Source organism: Mustela erminea, chromosome 9 (assembly GCF_009829155.1).
Source record: "Mustela erminea isolate mMusErm1 chromosome 9, mMusErm1.Pri, whole genome shotgun sequence".
Classification (NCBI taxonomy): Eukaryota; Metazoa; Chordata; class Mammalia; order Carnivora; family Mustelidae; genus Mustela; species Mustela erminea.
This window is the reverse complement of record NC_045622.1, coordinates 20984091-20990876: the sequence shown is the minus strand read 5'-3', so window position 1 is coordinate 20990876 and position 6786 is coordinate 20984091. Positions and strand designations below refer to the sequence as shown.

Genomic DNA, 6786 nt, shown 5'->3' with positions numbered 1-6786 from the left:
TCCTCTCCTGCGACTGATATGAGTGAATCCCTGTGGACCTGTGTTTCCATCCCTGAGCGCTTTCTTCCCGGCCTCTCCTCCTCTGAGTTGCAGTTGGCTCAACCTCCCACGGAGTGGGGGCTTCTGGAAACAGCTGGTGTGCATGGTATCTCCTTTGGCAGAGAGTCTGGGAAGACACCCCCAAACCCAAGAACCTGCACTACAAGGGAGTCCAGTCTTAGCACGTCTTAGTATGTCCCTGAGTGTAGGGGGAGGTCACGAGAAAGTTCCTACCCCCTCCCCGTATTCCCACGGACCCATCACACAGCCTTGCTTAGCAGAAAATATAGAACCAAGGCTAGCACGGCACACTGGGGGGGCCTTACTCATCCTACATTCAGTGGAGGTAGCACAAAGACCTAAAAAACCAGGAGGGGGCTCAAACTTGTCTGAGTTGAATGTAAATTTACTTACACATGTTTGGGAGGGCTCTCTGGAAGCTTCCTCGGGGCAGGAAGTGAAGGTGAGGTAGGTATGGATTTGTGGGTACTATAGCCTGGTGTCCAAGAAATACCTCATGGCTCCTTCTCTTGAAGTCATTCATAATATATCACCCACCATCACTGACCTGGATGCTAGTCACTCCATCTGTGTTTTGGGGGCTTCTCCCTCATGTCTGTGGGAAGAACTGACTAACGAAGGTCGTGAGCGTTCACCTGAACTTAGAGCAGAAATATCTGTCTTTGCTGGAGCTCCTGGCCCCTGTTTCGGTTTCGTGCCTGGGGCCTCCCTGGTTCCCGCCAAGTCTGAAATCCATGCAGATGACAGGCCACCTCTTTGAGGGGACCGTATCCCTGTGAGGTCACCCGCTCCTTCAGGGGCTGACCAAATCAGGGTGGAGAGGATTGATCCCATTCTCCCTCAGCGCCCAAGGCACTCCCTCCTCTCCCCAGTATCCAGGTCATGCTGCCAAGGGCTTCAGGCCTCCAGATAGACCAGCAAGTGGGGGAGGCTGTTCTCAAACAACTTGTTTGTTGCCAAAAACATCCTCCCTGCTGGCATGCATCAAATGGACTAGAAACTTCTGGAAGAAAGTGGGCTCGCTTCAGAAGGGAAGAAGGGAAGACAACAAGAGTTGAGTAGGCCAGCTAGGAATCCTGCCACAAAATGGTTTGTGTCCTTAGGTTGAATGTTGTACAAAGGAAAAGAGGTTGTAGGGAAGCTTTCTAAAGTAACAGCAATGAGTTGGCAAAATCCTCCACTTTTCTCCCATCTTCTGTTTGGATCAGAGGGGCTGGGCAGAGCCCCTGGGTGGTAAGGAGACCCCTGGCCTGGTGGGAACTCCTGGGATCAGGGCTGTGTGGCCTTTGGAACACTCTCAAAGTCTGTGTGGGGACTGGAGGAAAAGCTTACCGTCTTCGAGCATCATTTGGCCTCTCTAGGTCATCTCCGACCCTGTGAGCCTGGGGAAAGGGTCTTCCCCGGTGCAGCTGCCCCCACCTCAGCCCCTGCACTTCCTGCCACCCCCACACACATGTCATGGAGCCGCTCTTCTCATTCTTTAAGAACTCCCCATTCATTTTGCTAATCATAAATACTTTACATTACAGAGCCCCTTCACCCCAATACACTGTTCCGGAGGAAAAAATTTTCTATACTCTTCGAGATTCTTACAGGTGTTCTAAGAACAAAATGACAGAGACAGATTATCAGGGGAAAAATCAAATCAGATTTACTGATGTGCATATGAGGAATTCACAATAAACATGAGATTCCAAGGACAGTTAGGCAAAAGGATGTATTTATGTTATCCTGAACTAAGGAGAAGGGGTAGGGATCTGGGACTTCAAAGGGAAGGAAAGCAATTCAAAGATGGAGAAGGGTTAAGGGAGTGATGGAGGCACAAAGAGAGAAGGGAGGACACAGGAATCTGAGGAAAATAGCATCAAGGGCAATGGGAAGCAGAAAGCCTTGGTCTGGCAGGTGAAGCTGTGGAGAAGTCAACACCCAGAGCTGAGAAGGCTTCAGGACTTCAACAGTGCTGGGACAAGGTGGTCCCATTCTCTGAGGTGACAAGAGCACAGAAAAGGGCTAAATGAATAACTGAGCAGGACAAAGAAGGGTCATTTACAGTATCACCGTGGGATTCAAAACCAATTTAAGCCCTCGGTCTCAAGAAAGGCGAGAGGTCCCCATGGTGTTGGTATCCATACGGGGAAATGTCACCTGGAGAGGAAGACAAAAAAAGAGGATCTTTGATTCACGGCCTCCAAGATCAAGTGTTTCCTACATTCGAGGTAAACAACACATTTTTGTTGAAAGAATGAGTGATTCAGTCAGTGGGAAAAAACACCCCATGGTCCTGAGGAGTCAGGTTGCCAGGTAAGAAGGGACAGCAGCCACGCTGCACTGACAGAGGGGGCCCCTAGTGGGCTATCTTCCCCCAACCCCTCACCTTGCCCCCACCAAGGCCTCCGCTTCTCAAAAGCACTACCGCAAACAAGCTCCACTGGAATTTTCTCAGCCAGTCCCTCCCACCCCAAGTCTGCATGGAGACTCCCCAAAGACCCAGGAACCCCTAAACAAGCCCTTTTTCTCTTGAGAACCCTGTCGGTCCAGTCAAGGGCCAGTGGCAGTCCAGCACCCGATCCAGGACACTTGTGCAGTTTTTTCTTTTCCCAACGGATTTCACAGACCTCACTATCATATGTGAGCTTAGATGATACTGAAATATTGCCACACTGATTTCAGCCTCAGCTCCAGCAATGCAAACACTAATTTTGCAAACACTGCCAGAACCCGGGTGTGGGATAGCTTTCCCAGTGCTTAAGGATGGAGTATGCAAGGAAGAGCCAAGCCCTGTAAGGAAACTCCCGATTGTAAGTCCAGGAAGCTGGTTATAGAGCTATGGTGAAAAATTACTTTAAAACACCACCCTCGGGCACCTGGGTGGCTCAGTGGGTTAAAGCCTCTGCCTTCGGCTCCGGTCATGATCCCAGGATTCTGGGATTGATCCCCTCGTCGGGCTTGCTGCTCGACAGAGAGCCTGTTTCCTCTTCTCTCTCTGCCTGTCTCTCTGCCTACTTGTGATCTCTGTCTGTCAAATAAGTAAATAAAATCTTTAAAAAAAAAAAAAAAAAGAAAGAAAGAAAGAAAGAAAGAAACCCTCAGGGAAACCATGACGCATTCTGGCCATGACCCCTTTTGAAATTTTTCCAGAAAAGACCCTCCCTGAACTCTCTGCTTTTGGCCTCAGGGCTCCTGAGAGCTACCCCCCTCAAGATCAGGTAATTGTCACCCACCTCAAAACACACCTACCTTCATGATCTCTGCCTCAGAGCATTCCCCTGCCTCTCCACAGCCGGGATGGTCCTTTGCCCTTCATGGAAAACCTCACCTTCATTGATAACCATTTGGGTGTTCAAAGACATGCTGGCATTGAATCTCACAGTCTGGAAATGTGCTAGAATTGGATAGTGAAAACAGGCATAATGAGGCTCTTCACACCCTGCCTTCCCACAGGTCAGGAGGGCGCATACCCTCTGGGCCATTGGCAGCCCGGAAAATGGCAGGCCTGATGAGGTGGACGGAAACAGGATTTCTCGGGGCTTGGCTCATACCTGGGAGCGCTGAGAGGAACCCCCTCTCTTCCCAGGGACGGACTGTACTGCCCCGCGAAGGTCAGGTCCTACCCTGGAGCTCCAACAGCCCCACTCGTATGGCCCCATGGCCATCTTCCCAATCCTTCCCAAGAAGCAGCCCACATTGCCTTCACCACCCATAAAACTTCCTTTGCTCCTTTTCAACTCAAATTTAGACCTCTGGGCAAGAAGGCCCAAGGAGCGGGGGTGGGGTGAGCGGGGGAGGGGTGAGCGGGGGTGGGGTGAGCGGGGGAGGGGTGAGCGGGGGTGGGGTGAGCGGGGGTGGGGTGAGTGGGGGTGGGGGCGGGGGGGGGAGAGGGGGTTGAGGGGTGGTCAGGAATTCTAAATGAGGTGGGAAGAAGGTGAAATCAAATTGGGAAGGGGGGAGGAAGGAGAGAGGGAAGAGCAGGGACAAAAGTGGAGGAGGCAAAGGAGAGGGCAGGCAGAGAGGGAGGAAACACAGCGGGTGAGGGGGAGAAGGCTGTGATCACCTCCGTGGTTAAGGTTAGACCCTTGTGCCTGGCTCTCCACCTCGCGTCCCCTCCCCGTGGCCCACCATTTCCCAGCTCACCTAAACTCTGTTCCCCAGGTCCGTGGTGATGCTCATACCGATATCCGGCCCAGCCTCTTGCTTGCCAGCAGCCGTACAGGACCAGCATCAGCAGTGGGGGCAGCAGCATCAGCAGCGTTGGGGCGAAAGGTCCCATTTTGCATGCAGGATCAGGGAGCAGAAGAACGCAGGGCAGAGCCACAGGTCTGACTGAGGACGGGGCGCTAGAACAGCAGTTGGGAGGAGCGCCAGTGGGAGCCGGGGCAGAAGGCTGCACTTCTTCCCCTACAGCGTGCCCTGAAGGGAGCCCGAGTTGTCTGCCGCCCGCCCCCGCAGAGGCGGGGCACACACCACGTGATTTCTCTTAGCCCAGTCTCCAGAGCGTGCTGGGAGCCCGCACTGAAATCGCGTGATTTCTCAGAAACCGATGGTTAAAAACAGGCATAAAGCCACACCCCCATTTTTTTTTAAAGATTTTATTTATTTATTTGACAGAAACCACAAGTAGGCAGAGAGGCAGGCAGAGAGAGAGGAGAAAGCAGGCTCCCTCCAGTGCAGAGAGCCTGATGGGGGCTCAATCCCAGGACCCTGAGATCCTGACCTGAGCAGAAGGCAGAGAGGCTTTAACCCACTGAGCCACCCAGGCACCCCTCACACCCCCTTTTGATAATAAGGCAAGTCTAAGGACAGGCGAGCCACAGGAATTTCCCCGCTGCAAGCCCGCAGCACGCACTTCCGCAACCCTACCCCGCAGGCAGCCCACCGCCTGGAAGCCGCACCCGGGGCTCCACCTTAGCGGGGGACATTCTCTGCAGGTTCCTGCCACCACCATAAACACCCCTGTTTGCTGTACAGCCGCTATCTGCCTCTGGCTCTCTCTCACTTCTCAGTCCCTTGTCCCAGGGGTTAACATAACAGGTTTATCTTCCAGGCAGGCTGAAGACTAGAGATTTGGGTTTGTGTACATGCTGAGGAATGTAATTTAAAAACACTGAACTGGAGGGACCCCCGGCTGGCTGCGGCGGAGGGGAGTGGGGAGAGCGGTGGGTGGGAGGTGGAGTAAGCAACGCTTGACCTTGGGAGTTGTGAGTTCAAGCCCATGTTGGGTATAGCGATTACTCAAATAAAAATTTTTAAAAAGCAAAACAAAACTTTGATCTGGAAAAAAGAAAAGTTTTGTAGCTTGGGCTTCAGGCTCTTCTGTGCCCCCCTCCCAGGCACACCCCAGAATTTGGGGCCACCCTTACCCTAATGCAGACCTCAAGAATGAATGGATCTGCTCCCCCTCCTGCATTAACCTTCTCTCCCAGTTTAAGAACAGGAAACCCACTGAAACGGAGAGATTACTCCATAGGCGAATATATTCCCCAGCCCACCTCTGAAGTCTGAAGACGCTGAGGCAACTACGTCCTCCCAAAATAGCAAATGACATTGACAGAGAACTTGCTATGTGCCAGACATACGTTGAATACTGGAACAACACTGTTGACAGAGCAGAAGGCAAGCTGAGGACAGAGCACAGGCTGACAGCACAGGTGGGATCTGTGTCTCACCTTCCTCAGGTTATCTCTGCTGCCGTAAAGACAAGGGGAGGAAAGACATATGGTTAACGTACAGAGATTACACTCCTGCAGGACAGGAGTCTCCCTCAGTTTACAAATGTCTTAGTGATTCACAGGAAAAAAGCATTCTTATCAACCACCTAACTTCCAGAAGGAAACTCCCAACGCTTTTAAGGTTAATGCTTTGCTAGAGGGAAAAACAACCTTAACTTGACAGTGGCAAGGCCTCTCATATCTTGTAGGATAGGAAAAAAGTTCATTTGAAAACCTCCCTTTTGGGGCACCTGGGTGGCTCAGTGGGTTAAGCCTATGCCTTCGGCTCAGGTCATGGTCCCAGGGTCCTGGGATCAAGCCCCACATCCAGCTCTCTGCTCAGCAGGGAGCCTGCTTCCCCTCCTCCACCTCTGCCTGCCTGTGATCGATCTCTCTCTCCGTCAAATAAATAAATAAATCTTTAAAAAAAAAAAAGAAAGAAAAAGAAAACCTCCCTTTTCCCTTACCTCCCCCAACCACACAGTATATCATCAGCCACCCCTCACAGCCCTGGGGCAGCAGCTCTTAGTGCTCATGGGTCCCATTTCTGTGCTTTAATAAAACCACCGTTTTGCATCAAAGACGTCTCGAGAATTCTTTCTTGGCCATTGGCTTCGGACTCCGCCCCACCAAATTTCACCTATTAAAAACCACATCATGGGGTGCCTGGGTGGCTCAGTGGGTTAAGCCTCTGTCTTCCGCTCGGGTCATGATCTCAGGGTCCTGGGATAGAGCCCCACATGGGGTTTTCTGCTCGGTGGGGAGCATGCTTCCCTCTCCCTATCTCTGCCTGCCTCTGTGCCTACTTGTGATCTCTGTCTGTCAAATAAATAAATAAAATCTTTTTAAAAAATAAAATAAAAACCACATCATTTAGCATCCAATGTGGGGCTTTGAATCTTTATATCTGGACCTAGGGCTTTGGTTAAAACTTGGTGAGTACTTTCCTTCTCATCCTTTGCTCTCATTTCAGGAGCTTGTCAGGGAGTGCAGTCTTATTGGAACACTTTTTTGCCTGCTG

The 6786-nt window shown here is 51.5% G+C and overlaps 1 long non-coding RNA gene across 1 annotated transcript; it reads right to left on the bottom strand.

Annotated features, from left to right (window-relative positions):
• Nucleotides 1-1685: 1685 nt before the first annotated feature.
• Nucleotides 1686-4509, bottom strand: LOC116600321. Its single transcript, XR_004289585.1, has 3 exons — nucleotides 4192-4509; nucleotides 3298-3442; nucleotides 1686-2205 (listed from the first exon to the last, which is right to left on the bottom strand). It is a non-coding gene; the product is annotated as an uncharacterized LOC116600321 (long non-coding RNA).
• Nucleotides 4510-6786: the final 2277 nt, after the last annotated feature.